The sequence below is a fragment of the Dermacentor variabilis genome, chromosome 10 (assembly GCF_050947875.1).
Source record: "Dermacentor variabilis isolate Ectoservices chromosome 10, ASM5094787v1, whole genome shotgun sequence".
NCBI lineage: Eukaryota > Metazoa > Arthropoda > Arachnida > Ixodida > Ixodidae > Dermacentor > Dermacentor variabilis.
Window position 1 is genome coordinate 122707878 of NC_134577.1, and position 18173 is coordinate 122726050.

Here is an 18173-nt window from a genome sequence, read left to right on the forward strand (position 1 = left end):
GGCACAGGTTCGCCCAATAAAAGTTAGCTTTGTCGTTCACAGTATTGCTACTGTGTTATTCAACGTCACCACCACGTGACATCTGGTAGAGGTGCTTTTGGTTCATGTACGGGACGCCCCCGACAAGCCGTGATCCAAGCCCGGAACGCAAAGACAACACCTACGTAGCCCCGGACCATCGAGCAAGCCGCCGTCTTCAACAACTGGCCCCGGAGCACGGCCTGAGACGACCAGGCAGATGGCCGCCAAGTCCACCCCAATGGCAGCCCCAGCGTCACCCGTCGTGCTGCAGCAGCCCAGGGAGCCTCCGACGTTCCGCGGTTCAACTTTCGAGGACCCGGAAAGCTGGCTTGAGACGTACGAGAGAGTCGCTACCTTTAACAACTGGAACAGCGACGACAAACTGCGATATGTCTTCTTCGCTTTGGAAGACGCGGCCAGGACGTGGTTCGAGAACCGAGAAGCCACCTTAACGACCTGGGAACTTTTCGGAAGCGGCTTCCTGCAGACATTCGCAAGCGTCGTACTCCGAGAACGAGCCCAAGCGCTATTTGAAACCAGGGTGCAGCTACCTAATGAGACGACCGCGATCTACACGGAAGAAATGAGCCGTCTCTTCCGCCACGCCGACCCTGAAATGCCCGAAGAGAAGAAAGTCCGCCTGCTGATGCGTGGTGTGAAGGAAGAACTTTTTGCAGGAATGGTACGAAGCCCACCAAAGACCGTCGACGAGTTTCTTCGCCTGGCCACCAGCATCGAGAAGAGACTCGAGATGCGAAACCGGCAATTCGAACGCCGCATGAACTCGACAAACTACGCCGGGGTTCAATCACTGGCTACCGACGACCTGCGCGAGACTATCCGAGCGGTCGTGCGGGAGGAGCTACAAAAGCTGTTCCCACCATCACAGCCTCAAGTGGCTTCGATTGCTGACGCCGTGCGTGAGGAGCTCCAACAACAACTTGTAGTAGCCCCTGAATCGCCCCAGCCTGAGCCGCAAGCGATGACCCACGCGGTCGTCGCACGCCGTCAAGGTCCCCCTCCGCGACCGCGCCAGGGCCCTGTCACGCCGCAGTTCCGTCGTCCGCCGCCGTCACCGCCAGCACGACCACCCGTCGCCCAGCGCGCCTACGCGAGGAAGACGGACATTTGGCGCGCTCCTGACCACCGCCCGCTCTGCTACCACTGCGGAGAAGCGGGTCACGTTTACTGACGATGTCCATACCGGGAGATGGGACTGCGAGGTTTCGCCGTGAACGCTCCGCGCCCGCAGCAATGTGAACGCCCCCGCGATATAGCAGACTTCCTCGCCGCTACTCAGTGGATCTCTCGACGACCGTCGTGTTCGCCATCACCAGGCCGCTACCTGTCGCCGCAGCGCCGACCATACACTGGCCCAGCCCGGGGCCGGTCAGCGAGCCCATATCCGGAAAACTAAAAGCAGCAACCGATGGAGGTGCGGTTGCTGTTCGTCGAACTCACGAAGATCCTCCGCCGCCGACGAAGACAACGAAGAAACTACCTCGACGACATAACGACACGCCGCCGTCCCGACGAAATCAGGAAGCCAAGACTACACCGATGAAAGACGACTTGACGACGCTACGTTCCAGCTTTAGTTCAACGCGACGCAGCCGTGATCCGACGCCAAGACCCAACTGCAACGCCAGACAAAGAACCACCGACCTCGACGTACTTCTCGATGGCCACGCAGTCACTGCCTTAGTCGACACAGGGGCCGATTACTCCGTAATGAGTGGACACATCGCCGCCCAATTGAAGAAGGTTAAGACTGCATGGGAGGGCCCCCAAATTCGGACCGCTGGAGGACACCTCATTACGCCGACTGGAATCTGCACGGCAAGAATTTCTGTTCGTGACCGGACTTACCCTGCCACCTTCGCTATCCTCCAACAGTGTTCACGAGACGGCATTCTCAGTATGGACTTCCTGATCCAACACGGCGCAATCATTGACCTAAAGTCGAAGTCCATAACGCTGTCGGAAGATCGAGCGATACCGCCGGAGAGCTCTAGTAGTCACCATGCCTTAAGTGTGCTCGAAAGTCAAGTCAGCATCCCGCCTCCCTCCAGCATTGTCATATCCGTAGGCACCAAAACGCCTGCCGACGTAGAAGGCGTCATCGAGGGTGACCAACGTCTACTGCTACACAGTGAAATTTGCGTCGTGAGAGGGATCGCTCGACTGCATGGAGGGAAAACTGAAGTGTTGCTGACAAACTTCAGCCAGGAGTTCAAGCACATCAACAAGGGCACGACGATAGCGTACATCGAGGAAATTCTGGAAACCGGTAATGCGTTTGTCCTCTCGGATTCCGCCGCATCTACCCCGACGACCATGGTTCCCGAACCAGACTACGACATTAATCCAAGTCTCCCCGTGATTAAGCAACAGCAGCTCAGAAGTCTGCTCCAACGATACAAAGGCTGCTTTTCGACGTCATCAAGGATTCGACAAACACCAGTAGCCAAGCATCGCATAATAACCGAGGAGAGTGCTCGATCACTCCGTCAGAGCCCTTACCGAGGTTCGACGCGAGAACGTGAAGCTATTAGGCAACAAGTCGACGAAATGTTGCGCGACGACATCATCGAGCCGTCGAAAAGCCCGTGGGCCTCTCCTGTAGTCCTGGTAAAGAAAAAGGACGGAACCCTACGCTTCTGCGTCGATTATCGTCGACTGAACAAGATCACGAAGAAGGATGTGTACCCCCTTCCACGGATAGACGACGCATTGGATCGGCTCTGCAACGCCAAATACTTCTCGTCGATGGACCTCAAGTCTGGCTACTGGCAAATAGAAGTCGACGAGAGAGATCGCGAAAAGACTGCCTTCATCACGCCAGGCGGCCTCTACGAGTTCAAGGTCATGCCATTCGGACTGTGCTCGGCGCCTGCAACGTTTCAGCACGTCATGGACACGGTGTTAGCCGGACTGAAGTGGCAGACGTGCCTTGTTTACCTGGATGACGTCGTTGCCTTCGCCGGAAATTTCGAAGATCACCTTAGGCGGCTTGCGACAGTGTTAGAAGCCATCAAGTCATCAGGGCTCACTCTGAAGCCGGAAAAGTGCCGTTTTGCTTACGGTGAGCTTTTGTTCCTAGGCCACGTGATCCACAAATCAGGAGTACGCCCCGACCCACAGAAGACAGCTGCCATCGCAAAGTTCCCGCAGCCAACCGACAAGAAGGCAGTGCGCAGATTCCTTGGCATGTGTGCCTACTATAGGCGCTTTGTAAAGGACTTTTCTCGCATCGCGGAGCCGCTAACACATCTAACCAAATGTGATGTCGCGTTCAAGTGGGAAACGCCGCAGGCCAAGGCATTTCAAGAACTCAAACGACGGATGCAGTCGCCGCCGGTACTTGCACACTTCGACGAGGACGCCGATACCGAAATCCACACTGACGCCAGTAGCCTAGGCCTCGGTGCCGTCCTAGTCCAGAGGAAAGGACTTGAAAGGGTGATATCGTATGCTAATCGGTCGCTGTCAAAAGCGGTAAGCAACTATTCTACGCCTGAAAAGGAATGCCTCGCCATCATTTGGGCTACAGCTACATTACGCCCTTACCTCTATGGCAGGCCATTCAAAGTCGTCAGTGACCATCACGCATTGTGTTGGCTAGCTAACTTACAGGACCCTTCAGGACGGCTGGTGCGGTGGAGCCTCAGACTACAAGAATATGACGTCACGGTAGTATACAAGTCCGGAAGAAAACACTCCGACGCCGACTGCTTATCGCGCGCCCCCATCGATCCCCCGCCGCAAGACGACGAGGACGACGACGCCTTCCTTGGGATAATAAGCTCGGAAGACTTCACTAAACAGCAACGAGCCGACCCAGAGCTAAAACGCCTCGTCGAGTATTTGGAAGGGAATACCGATGTTGTCCCTAGGGCATTTAAGCGCGCGTTGTCTTCGTTCACGCTACAAAACAACCTGCTCTTGAAGAAGAACTTCTCACCAGTCCGCGCCAGCTACCTTCTTGTTGTATAATCAGCGTTGCGTCCAGAAATACTGCACGCCCTACACGACGATCCAACCGCTGGGCACCTCGGATTCTCCCGGACGCTGTCGAGAATACAGGAAAGGTACTACTGGCCGCGTCTGACCGCCGACGTCGCCAGTTACGTCAAGACATGCCGAGTCTGTCAACGACGCAAGACACCACCGACAAAGCCAGCAGGATTGCTACAGCCGATCGAACCTCCTCGCCGCCCATTCCAGCAGATTGGGATGGATTTGTTGGGGCCGTTTCCGATATCAACATCCGGGAATAGGTGGATCGTCGTGGCGACGGACTATCTCACCCGTTTTGCTGAAACTAAAGCTCTACCAAAAGGCAGCGCAGCCGAAGTGGCGAAATTTTTCGTGGAGAACATCCTGCTGCGACATGTTGCCCTAGAAGTCCTCACCACCGACAGAGGAACGGCTTTTACAGCAGAGCTCACCCAAGCCATTCTGCAGTACAGCCAGACAAGCCACAGGAGGACAACTGCCTACCATCCGCAGACGAATGGTCTCACGGAGCGCCTGAACAAGACCCTCGCCGACATGCTAGCAATGTACGTCGACGTCGAACACAAGACGTGGGACGCCGTCCTGCCGTACGTAACCCTTGCGTACAACACGGCGGTGCAAGAAACAACACAGATCACGCCGTTTAAGCTGGTTTACGGCAGGAATCCGACGACGACGCTTGACGCCATGCTGCCGCTCGTAACTGACGAAGAGAATGTTGACGTCGCTAGCTATGTCCAGCGCGCCGAAGAAGCCCGACAGCTCGCCCGCCTGCGAATCAAGAGCCAGCAGAGGACCGACAGCCGACACTACAACCTCCGACGACGCTTCGTCGAGTACCAACCTGGCGACCGTGTTTGGGTCTGGACCCCGATACGCCGACGAGGACTCAGTGAGAAACTACTCCGACGCTATTTGGGACCCTACAAGGTCATCCGACGTATTGGCGCTCTGGACTATGAGGTCGTGCCAGACGGCATTTCGCATTCACAGCGGCGCCGCGCACCATCTGAAGTGGTTCACGTGGTGCGCCTTAAACCCTTTTACGGACGCTGACGAACTTCGCCATTTTTGTTCTTTTCTTTGCTACGAGTGCTTTCGTTTATTACCTTCGTTTGTTTGCAGCTTCGGGTCGATGCTTTTTAAGAGGGGGGTATTGACACGTGTAGTTATCTTTATCGGGCGACCACGTTTCGCCGCTTAACAACTGTAATCGCACAGCGAGGGACGCGCCCGCATGTATCCGACATTTCTGGAAAGTTATCGATGCTTCTACCCGGCTGTCTGTTGTCGCCGAACCTTGTGTTATCCGATTTCATCGCGTAACGCGAATGGTGTAGAACTTTGTGGAAGGCACGCGTTTCCGAACGATTAGTCTGGAACATTCGACGATTGCTCTATAAAAGCCGACGCGCTTGACCCGCTGATCAGATTTTCGACGATCGCCGAGCGTGTTCGCCGCTATCGTTGTGCTATAAGTGTAGCCTGTTTTGAGGGCACAGGTTCGCCCAATAAAAGTTAGTTTTGTCGTTCACAGTATTGCTACTGTGTTATTCAACGTCACCACCACGTGACAGTATGGTCGGCGCTGCGGTGACAGGTAGCGGCCTTGTGATGGCGAAGGCGACGGTCGTCGAGAGCTCCACTGAGTAGCGGCGAGGTAGTCGGCGATATCGCGAGGGCGTTCACCTTGCTGCGGGCGCGAAGCGTTGACGGCGAAACCTCGCAGTCCCATCTCCCGGTATGGGCATCGGCGATACACATGGCCGGCTTCTCCGCAGTGATAGCAGAGCGGGCGGTGGTCGGGGGCTCGCCAAATGTCCGCCTTGCTCGCGTAAGTGCGCTGGGCGACGGGTGGGCGTGCTGGCGGCGGCGGCGGCGGCGGACGACGGAATTGCGTCGTTGCAGGGCCCTGGCGTGGTCGCGGAGGGGCACCTTGACGGTGTGCGACGGCGGCGTATGTCATTGCTTCTGGCTGGGGCTGCGGTAATTGTGGTTGCAGCTCGGGAACTCCAAGCGATCGATGCACCTCTTCTTTCACGATGTCGGCGATCGAAGCCACTTGGGGCTGCGACGAAGGCAGGACCTTGCGCAGTTCTTCGCGCACAATGGCCCTGATGGTCTCCTGAAGGTCATCGGAATCCAGTCCTTGGATGGCGTACTGCGGCGTGAGCCCCTGGCGGTTATATTGCCGGGTGCATAGCTCCAGAGTTTTTTCGATCCTCGATGCCTCTGCAGAAAACTCAGCTACGGTCTTCGGCGGGTTATGAATAAGTCCAGCGAAAAGCTCTTGCTTGACGCACCGCATCAGGATGCGGACTTTTTTCTCCTCTGACATTTCCGGGTCGGCGTGCCGGAAAAGATGGACCATCTCCTCCGTTTGGCAGCTGCACTCTGGTTTCTAGTAGTGCTTGGGCTCGCTCTTTTCTCGCGACGCTTGTAAACGTTTGCAAGAAGCCGCTTCGGAACAGGTCCCACCTCGTTAAGGTGGCTTCTCGATTCTCGAACCAGGTTCTGGCAGCGTCTTCCAAATCGAAATAGACATGCCGCAGGTTGTCGTCGCTGTCCCAACTGTTAAACGTAGCGACCCTCTCATACGTCTCCAGCCAGCTTTCCGGGTGCTCAAATGTGGAACCGCGGAACGTCGGTGGCTCCCTGGGCTGCTGCAGAACTATTGGGGCTGCTCCGGCTGCCGTTGGGGCTGTCTTCTTGGTCGTCTCTAGACGAACTACTCTGACGATTTTCTTGGTCGTTTCTGGTAGAATTCCGTGTTCCGGGGGCAGCTGCTGTAGCCGGAGGCTTGCTCGATGTTCCGGAACGGCGTTGGTGTTAACTTTGCGGTCTGGGCTTGGATTACGGCTTGTCGGGGGCGTCCGGTACATGAACGTAACGCACCTGCACCAGATGTCACATGGTGGTGACGTTACGAACACAGTAGCAATACTGTGAAAGGCAAAACTAGATTTTGTTGGGCGAACCTGTGCCCACAAACTAGGCTACACTTATAGCACAACGAGAGCGGCGAACACAGTCGGCGATCGTCGAAAAATCTGATCAGCGAATCAAGCGCGTCGGCTTCTATAGATCAGTCGTCGAATGTTCCAGATTAACCGATGGGACCCGCGTGTCTTCCACAAAGTTCTGCACTATTCGCGTCGCGCATACATGCAATCAGATTACACAAGTTGCGGTGAAAGACAGTGTACGGAACCATCGATAACATTCCAGAAACTTCTTTTACATGCAGGCGCGTCCTGCGCTGCGCGATAACATTTGTTAGGCGGCCAAACGTGGTCGCCCGATAAAGATAGCTACACGTGTCAAGATGTATGTATGTACGGGCACAATGTATCAAAGTATTTTTTTGATTGGCCTAATTTGGAGGTTGTCGATATGTAGTGCACTCGCATTCTTTAGAGACATGAATGTCCTATAAATTTCAACGTAGTCAGTGTGTTTAAGTAACACACTTTCGGTGCAGATATCGGCCAAGTGATCGCCGAGAAGCCGGTTTGTAGCAGAAGTGTTACTGCCAATGAAATGCTTATTGAAAAAGTCCCCCAGAGCATCACCAGTATATACTCCGTTGTCGTGGGCTATTTCTTCTGGAGACGCATTTTTTCTTTTATGTTCTAAAACTTTATTTACTGCGACAATGTTACCCACGGTTTTCTTACTGTTCTGGGTGGTCTAGAAGTTATAAAAGGAAAATGAGTCATGTAAATGTTCGTAAATGTCCCGGGAACATTCAAATATGCGCCATTCACATTTGTTTTCTCACATACGCAAGACCAATCTTGCAAAAAGATATTAGGTTTGAAAGCCTCTAAGGCATCGTAGGAGATACACTGAACAGTAACTGAGTTGCACTGGTGTTTTGCAGATTTTACCGGAATATCATACCATATAAACATTGGACTTTTGGATTGGAAATTGGAAATTTCGCATGCCATTGTAATAGCGTCACGAATTGTAGTTTCACAGCTTGTAATTAGCAAGCTTAGAGCAGACGAAGTGGACACCGTACTCGAGTAGGTGTTTTGATTATGTTAACAAAGCCTGATAAAAACTGCCGTATTGAAGGTTACGTACAATAGGTGTGTCATCAAGAACATTTATGTTGAAGTGGCCACCACAAATGAATGTAAAGTTATTCGAGCGAGCGTATTTCAAAAATGCTTCGAAATATTTCCCAAAGGACGTTAGGTTGCTGTTTGGAGGGTGATACACCACCGTAACTAGCTCAAAGCTATTTTTACATATAAAAATTCGTAGTCATCAGTAATTACCTAGTATTCTGGTAGGTCACAGTTTTCTCATAGTCTTCAGCGATGTCAGTGCAAAGAAGCGACACCACTTCCACGCCAATTTGTGCGGTTCATAACGAAATGTTTGTAGCCTTCAAGACACAAAGTATCGCATTCTTCGTTATACTATGTCTCTTTCATCATAACTATGTCAAATGTAATAGATAATTCACCTAGTAAGTATGTAAGATTGTCGTGTTTCCCTTTGGCATATCGTACATTCAAATGTAGCACAGAGTCTAAAGACTTAGGGCAAAAGCTTATCAAGTTAGGTGAAACAAACTCTTTGTAATTCACTACCATTACAGTCAGCCGATACTGTTTAAATTATATTTTGAAAGTCGTCCTCGCAAGCAATCTTGATGACATGAGAAGTCTCTGACTGCCTGGCGAAGATTTTTCCATTGAAGGTCCAAACCGACTTCCAGTGGCTGTCATGTTTTCGCTTCACAGCCATGCCAAGCAACTTTTTTAGAGCCGGGCAGAGGTGTTCATTTATGTATATCGATGCTGTGTTACCTATCCCAACGTCAGAGTTAGTAGTCCGAGCCTTCCTTGCCTTCTGTAATGTCGCTTCGCGTTTTGCACAGGACTTGAGTTGAACAACTATGTTCGTTCCTGAGTGTTGCGAATGGGGACGCGATGACAGCATTCAATATCAATTTCAGCAATGGGCTCACCAACAGCGTTGCCTATGTTGGCAACAATGTCCCTAACGTTCTCCCCGTCTTCTCTCAATACGCCCTTTATTTCTAGATTAGAGTTCCTGGAATATTGCTCCATTAGTACTACACGTCTCTGTAGAGTTCTTTATTTGCGGTTTGAAACAATGTGCACCTTTCCTTCAGGCCTCTATTCTCTTTCTGTAAAGCAGCATCTGTAGAACGTTCAGCCTCAATTTTGTTTCGCAAGTCATCTATAGGCTCATGTGCCAAATCAAGGCTTTTGTGGTGCTTCGGTGCTCATTTTTCTGATCACGGTTTTATCTCTCAGCTCTCTTTCAGTGCCTTCTCATAGTGTCTTAATTTCTTGTCTTAAATAATCTTTAGGCCGAAGCATTTCTTGCTTCATATCCTTTTCGTGCTTTGACAATTCCTTACCTATCACACTAGGCACACACAAAAATGGTAGCGAAATGGTATCAAATTTTCGATATCTGTCTCGCAAGCAGAAACCACTTAACACTTTGGCAGCAGCGACGGCCAACAAAAGCAAGCAAAAATAATTTTCGCACAAACGCCCAGGCATTAACCTGCAGCAAAAGGGCAGAAACAAGCTAAGTTTCTGCTTGCAGTAAGGCGTCGCTGCCGCCAAGTTCCTTGTTCTCTTGTTCCTTTGTACGGTTATTCATCATTATCTTTGTCTTCTGCATATTAATCTTCCAACTCCACTCATACACTCTCTCTGTTAAGGTACTGAATCGGTTCTTCTAAATCGTCTGCAGTGTTGCTCAATAGAACAATGTCATCGGCGAACCGAAGGTTGCTGAGGTATTTGCTGTCGATCCTTATTCCAAAGCCTTCCCAGTTTAACAGCTTGGATACTTCTTCCAAGCACGCAGTGAAAAGCATTGGAGTAATTGTGCCCCCTTGTCTGACCCTTTTCTTTATAGGTATCTTCCTACTTTTCTTGTGTACAATTAAGGTGGCTGTGGAATCTCTGTAGATATTTTCTACGGTATTTACTTAAGCGGTCTGTGCTCCTTCATAACGTAATGGCTCTGTGACTGCTCGTATCTCTACTGAATCAAATGCCTTTTCGTAATCTATAAAAGCCATCTATAGAGGCTGATTCTGCTCTGCATATTTCTTGATTACCTGATTGATGACATGGATGTAATCCATTGTAGAGAATCCCTTCTTGAAACCTGCTTGTTCTCTTGGTTGACTAAAGCCCAATGTTGCCCTTATTCTATTGAGGGATACCTTGGTTAATATTTTATATAATACGGGGAGTAAGCTAATGGGCCTATAATTTTTCAGTTCTTTAATGTGTCCCTTTTTGTGGATTAGTATAATGTTTGCATTCTTCCAGTTTTATGGGACCCTTGCAGTTGATAGACATTTCGTATAGAGAGGCGCCAGTTTTTCAAGCAATATGTCTCATCCACCTTTGATTAAATCGACTGTTATTCCATCTTCTCCTGCCGCTCTTCCCCGTTTCATGTTTTGCAAGGCCCTTCTGACCTCAACTCTAGTTACAGGAGGAGTTTCTGTATCCTGTTAATTATCGTTCCGAATGGAGCTCTCCTGAGTGCTCTGGGTACTGTACCGTTCAGTACAGAATTCTTCGGCTGCACTTATACCTTCGAGTTTGCTGATGGTATTACTCTGCTTATCTTTCTGGGCATACATCTTGGTTTGTCCTATGCCAAGTTTCCTCCTCACTGATTTCAGGCTGCGTCCATTTTTACGGCTTCCTCATTCTTTCTCACGTTATAATATCGAATATCACTTATTTTCGCCTTGTTGATTAGCTTTGACAGTTCCGCGAATTCTATCTTATCTCTTCCGTTGGACACGTTCAGTCTTTGTCGTTTCTTTATTAGCTCTTGTGTTACTTGGGAGAGCTTGCCTACTGGTTGCCGTGGTGCCTTGCCTCCCACTTCAATTGCTGCTTCTGACGCCAGCCTAGCTAGAGTTTCATTCATTCCCTCTATGTGATGTTCATCTCTCTGTTTTAAAGCTGCATAATTGTTTGCAAGCACCAGCCGGAATATATCTGCTTTTACCGTTACTGCCGCCAAGTTGACCTGCTTTTTGTTTTTTCTTGACAAATTTTACTCTTTCTGTCTTCAAAGTGAGGTGAATCCTAGCTATCACTAACCTATGATCCTTGCACTTTACCCGACCTATCACTTCTACATCCTGCACTTGATTTCTTGTTCCACCATTAGGGCTTTTCTAGGTCCGCTTTCTGTTGCTACGATTATTGAAGAAGGTAGAAGGTGTTCATTATTCTTAGTTTATTTCTGCGAATTCTATCAGCATCTCTCTTCTAGCGTTCTTAGAATCGACGCTGCAGTTGCCAATTGCTTGTTCACCAGCCAGCCTTTTCCGCACGTTTGCATTGAAGTCACCCATAGCTACAGTATACTGAGTTTCCACTTTTCTCATCGCTAATTCAACATCTTCATAAAACTGATCTACTTCATCATCATCGTGACTGGATGTAAGAGCGTAGGCTTGTACTACCTTTAATCTATACATATTAAGTTTGATTACGACTGTTGCTTCCCTCTCATTAGTCAATGTTGCCCACTATGTCCTTATGGATTAGGAATCCCACTCCCTATTGCTTCTTATTTGGGAGACCTTCAGCAATATATAAGCCTCACCAGTTCTTCTAATCTCACTAAGGCCGATGATATCCCAAACAATATGTCTGATAGTTTCTCAAAAATTGGACAGACTTTTAAGGTCCTGCAGGCCGCGCGACAGCGCGCAATAGGCGTCTCCCACGCAGGGCCCGACAGGGAGTACCTGGTGGCCGCTGCGCGAGCCTGCTGGACGGTCCATTGCTGGTCTTGTGGGAGCGGGCTTTGTAGTGTCTTCTGCCAGAGTCGGGCGGAGCGTTTCTACTTCCCCAGAGCAGACGTGCGAGTGTCGCGGTGACCCCACATGTGGGGCATGCATCGTCGAGGTCGACGTCCTGGTATATGATGTGTAACGTGGCGGGGTTGGGATAGGTATCTGTTTGCAACAAGTGTTGCGTTAGTGCATGCGGCCTGTTTAGTTTGGAGCGCGGGGGCGAAAAGAGACGTCGTCCCAGTACAAGTGTTTAGTGGTCCTGCTAAGCTAGCCTCACTTGACAGAGTTCGGCTGTTAAAACTTGATAGGGCCAGTTTCTATTGGCGGTTTGTCCGGACCCAGTTACTCTTAGCCACCTTCTGCTGCGTTACTGTTCTGACCGCCGCCTTGGTCAGGTGCTCCGCAGCTGCTGGGGACTGAGGGCATTGGGTTAATTGTAGGAATCATCAGGGACGGAGTGGCCGAATACTGTACCAAGGAAGCCAATTCCTGTTCTGATGAGGGTGTGTCTTTGCTCAAGCTTAGTGGCCCTTCCTAATTTGGTTGTAGCTGGATTAGTATAGCCCCACTCGCTCTCGGCATCTCTTTTGCCCCCTTATGAGGCGTCACTCCAAGCCTGCAGATGTATTGCACTGGAGGAAGTCGAAGTCAGGTACAGCTTACAGCTTCGTTAGATGTAGAAAAAAGGAGGAGGATTCGAACTTTCGACTATCGCTGCCGAGCATTCGACACAGCTCAGTCAGATAATCCTGCAGGTGGCGAGGCTGCCTAGGTTGCATAATACATTGGTTGCACGATATAGTGTCCATTCACTGTGGTAACAACATCGTGTTTCCCGAATCTCACCCATGCACGCGGCCTTGAACGCGCCTAGGTACACGATATATTTTCGGTGAGTTTGAACAGCGCCTAAAACTTGTCTGTAAAAGTAAGCAATGAAAACAGTTTTCAGCGCTTACTAGAAAGGTCCAAGCCGCGTATGGCCCGCTTGTTGTCTTGCCAGCCTGCCTCGCACTCCGTGCTTGCTCAGTGGTATGGCATTGGGCTGCTGAGTACGAGGTCGCGGGATCTAATCCCGGCCACGGCGGCCGCATTTCAATGGGGGCGAAAACACCCGTGTACTTAGATTTAGGTGCACATTAAAGAACTCCAGGTGGTCGAAATTTCCGGAGTCCTCCACTACGGCGTGCCTCATAATCAGAAAGTGGTTTTGGCACGTAAAACCCTACAATTTAATTTTTAATTTAATTTTGCCTGCCTGCCTCCTGCCGTCCGAAACTTGCGTTCCCGGTTAAAAATTAGGAGTGGCTAGACGAGCCGCGCAGAACAATACGGCTATGAGCCTCCCGTAGATCAGACGACGTTGACAGTTTTTAGGCGACTTCGGGCTTTCTACAGCTTTGGAGCGCGCTTATACTAGAGCTAATCAGAAGGGAGAGATGGGGCATGCTCACCCCGTCGTTTTCCGGGAACGCTGCGGGCCCACGCGGTAGGAAGTCAGGAATGCTATAGGAACCTACAATTGTGCCGTCCTTGGTCAGTCAGAAATGGTTTGTACATTGCGCGCGTGGGAGCAATAGAGGGCCGCCGGGCCGCGTACCGCAGCACTCGGGATAAATACAATTCCCGGGAATAGAAACAAAAGTACGCCAGAAGGAATCACTGCAAGTGTAGACAAAAGGAATGGACGCAAATACGATCGTTGTGACTAGATGAAAAACTGCGTGTTAACTTTACCAGTGGTGGTGTCGCTACTTGCTTTTTCTTATTCTTGGCGTAAATATTGTAAATACTTTCTCGCCACTTTTCTTTGTTCCTTTTGTGCGGAGATTCTGCATCATCAAAGAAAGCCCGTTTTGGGAGCGCGCATTGTAAGTTTCCGCGGATAAATTCTTGCACATTGTAGTGGTATGGAGTGCTAATAGTGCTAACATCTATTCACGTATTAGGTTCCCCAAATACGTTTGCAAAAAGAAGTGTGTACATCCTAGAAATATTTAATGATTTAGCTGATAAATTCTTCTTGGCAACATGAAAAAAATACATTTGAAGAAATTAAGGATTAAATGTTGAAATGTAGTTGTGATTCTTTTGCCTTGGTTTGCTATGTCATTGTCTATTAATAGGTCATACCACCAACTATCCTTCTGAAATTCGGTAAATAAGCGTGTTAATATGTAAATGTCGACATTTTCACCTATTATGTAGATATGAAACCACATAGCTGTACCGACGCGGCCGGGCCTAGTCGCACAATTGCTCGTGGACTTATACCCGTGTCACACGGGCAACTCGGATCTCCTTCAAACTTCCTTCCCTTAAAGGACCGCAAGGGAGTTTCACCTCCAAGGAGGTGAAACTCCGTGTCACACGGCCTATAAGCGAGCTTTTGAAAGCTGCCACTGGGGGCCCATCAGGCGCTGCTCACCTCGTACGCAACGCAGTCATGAAAGGAACACGTTATATATTGCTAAAAAGTTTTGGTTACTTGTCTTTTCTTACAAAATACAATTATTTATTACAACAAAAATCGTGCAGTCAGGGCAAACGCAGCAGCCATGCCGAGAACGCCCGTTTCGAGAGTCGAATGTAGCTGCTGAACTCAAATATCTTTGTCAGTGCTCAAATACTATATTATATGAAATAAAAACAGTTATAATTGCTGGCAAAAGTGAAATTAATAAAAATGAGGGTGATTTCTTGACTCGAAATTCAAGTACACTGGGAACAAGAGTACTACCTTCAGTATGCAAGGGAGATCTTCCATCTCCTTTCGCTAGGAACTTCCTTAAACTTCCTTTGCTAAAGGACTGCCGTGTGACACAGGGTGCACCTCCCTCGAGATAAAGGCGTCCTTGGTTGAACGGAGTTAAAAGGTACTTTAGCAGCGTCCGTGTGACAGCGGTATAAGACAACCCATTTTCCTTGTTTTGCTTTTGTATGCGTGTAAATAAGCCATAATCATCATCATCACACCGCCATCATCATCATCATAATTTTTATTATTATTATTATTATTATTATTATTATTATTATTATTATTATTATTATTATTATTATTATTATTATTATTATTATTATTATTATTATTATTATTAAGGACGGTGTGCTTCAAGCCTGCTTCACCTCTGCCGCGGGTCGGCCCGGTGTTGCAATATCTCCGGGATCGGCGCACATCTTTGACCACGGACGCGACATATGCATTGGAGGTAGAAGTATGCAGCTTCGCTGTTAAAATGTCGCAACCAGCGTTGTTGCTGCTGTACGCCTGTCTGGTGATCCGTTATAACGTAAGCGGCAATGCGTCTACGGACAGGGCGGTATTAGCGCCATCCTGCAGAGGCTTCTTATTGACGCTTATTGAGCTGGTCGACAAGCAGAGCAGCTACTCCCATGAATTTTGAGAATTTAACTTACATTAAATCTAAATAAAACAAGGTTGGCCAGTGTTTTCCAACCATACATTTTTGTGCGCACGCGTTCGCTGTTACATTATATACATCTGTAATAAAAATAAAATTGCGAATGTATGGAAATATCTTACGATACAACTGAAAAGTGTATCGAATACAATAATTGCTGTAGTATCTTGTATCTGTATCTCAAATACGTGTTAACCGAGTATGTTGTATCGTATATCATGACACAGTTGCAAAGTACCTTTGCCCAGCCCTTGTGTGAGCCATTCTTGAAGGCAAACGAACGAACGAACAAACAAACAAACAAACAAACAAACAAACAAACAAACAAACAAACAAACAAACAAACAAACAAACAAACAAACAAACAAACAAACAAAAACTCAAACATTGAAACGAACAAAGAAACAAACACAGGGGCTGACGATCGATCGCCTCTTCTTTTTCCTTTTCGTCTATAGTTGTTGCGCTGGCAGCTCATGAACATTCAATACTTCTCGTATATGTGCTGCTTTCATCGAGGCTTCGCCTTCCTACATTGAAGCGAATAAGCACATTGCGCTTCTACAATGGAGCTGCCCATTCTTTAAAGAAACAGTTTTAGTCTAGCTCGCTGGAGTTTTACTTCGGTGCAACGGCTATTTATAGTGAGAGCTGCATTTGCAGCAAAAGGAGATTTGCATCGGATTGTGCGTTGCGCTAGCTTTAGGTAACATGTTATTTGGCGAGCATCGATATAGATCATTTTGTTCGGACAGCTTACTGTTTCCAACCGGCAGCGTGAAGCGGGACGTATCATACCCAGAAACAATGCAGCAAGTTTAGGAGCTCACATGACACGTTCATAACGCAAATTTAGGAGGTGGCGCACACAACTCTTGCAGGCACGCGGACTTCTAGGGGTTGCGGGCCTCCATGGTGACTCACGTACCAGCCGCACATATGCACCGACAGTGGATATTAACACGTGTACTTTATCGGGCGACTACGTTTCGCCGCCTAACAAATGTTATCTCACAGCGCGGGACGCGCCTGCATGTATCCAAAGTTTCTGGAAAGTTATCGATGCTTCTATCCGCTCTCTGTTGTCGCAGAACCTTATGTTTTCTGATTTCATCGCCTGACGCAAATGGTGTACAACTTTGAGGAAGGCACGCGGGTCCCAACGATTAGTCTGGAACATTCGACGATTGATGTATAAACCCCAACGCGCTTGACCCGTTGATCAGATTTTCGACGATCGCCGACCCTGTTCGCCGCTATCGTTGTGATATATGTGTAGCCTGTTTCGTGGGCACAGGTTCGCCCAATAAAAGTTAGTTTTGTCATTCACAGTATTGCTACTGTGTTCTTCAACGTCACCACCACGTGACATCTGGTGGAGGTGCTTTACGTTCATGTACCGGACGCCAACTAGCCCGGAATACCAACTAGCCCGTACTCAAACATTGCCCCCCACAAGCCGTGATTCAAGCCCGGACCGCAAAGAGAACACCAACGTAGTCCCGGACGATCGAGCAAGCCGCCGTCTTCAACAGCTGCCCCGGAAGCGCGGATTTCTACCTGAGAAGACCAAGAAGATTGTGGCCAAGGCAACCCCAATGGCAGCCGCAGCGTCCCCCATCGGGCTGCAGCAGCCCAGGGAACTACCGACGTTCCGCGGTTGCACATTTGAGGACCTGTAAAGCTGGCTGGAAACGTATGAGAGGGTCGCTACGTTTAACAGCTGGGCGAGCGACGACAAGCTGCGACATGTCTATTTCGCATTGGAGGACGCCGCCAGGACGCGGTTCGAGAATCGAGAAGCCACTTTGACGACGTGGGACCTGTTCCGAAGCGGCTTCCTGCAAACATTTACAAGCGTCGTGCGAAAAGAGGGAGCTCAAGCTCTACTGGAGACCAGAGCGCAGCTACCGAGTGAGACGATCGCCATCTTCACTGAGGAAATGACCCGTCGGTTCCGCCACGCCGACCCGGAAATGTCAGAGGAGAAGAAAGTTCGCCTACTGATGCGTGGTGTAAAGGAGGAACGTTTGCCCGAATGGTAAGAAGCCCACCGAAGACCGTCGACGAGTTTCTTCGTGAGGCTACGAACATCGAGAAGACACTGGAATTGCGGAACCGGCAATTCGACCGACGCACTAAGCCAAGAAGCTACGCCGGCGTTCAATCAGTGGCCATCGACGACCTGCGCGAGACCATCCGGGCAGTCCTACGAGAGAAGCTTCAGAAGATCTTCCCTTCATCGCAACCTCAAGTGGCCTCAATCGCTGAAGTTGTCAAAGAAGAAGTCCAGCGATCACTCGGAGTTCCCGAGGTTCAGTCACAATCATCGCAGCCCCAGCCAGAAGCGATGGCCTACGCCGCCGTCGCCCGCCGTCAAGGTCCCCCTCGACGACCGTGCCAGGGCCCTGTAACGTCGCAATTCCGTCGACCACTGCCGCCGCCGCCAGCACGCCCACCCGTCGCCCAGCGCAGCTACCCGAGGAAGACAGACGTTTGGCGCGTTCCTGACCACCGCCCGCCCTGCTACCACTGCGGGGAAGCCGGGCATGTGTACCGCCGATGCCCATACCGCGACTTGGGACTGAGAGGGTTCGCCGAAAACGCGCCGCGTCCGCAACTTGGGGAGCGCCCACATGACATCGCCGATTACCTAGCCGCCACTCAGTGCAACTCTCGACGGCTGTCCTGTTCGCCGTCACCAGGCCGCTACCTGTCGCCGCAGCGCCGTCCATACACTGGCCCAGCCCGGGGCCGGTCAGCGAGCACATATCCGGAAAACTAAAAGCAGCAACCGATGGAGGTGCGGTTGCTGTTCGTCGAACTGACGAAGATCCTCCGCCACCGCCGAAGACGCCGAAGAAACTACCTAG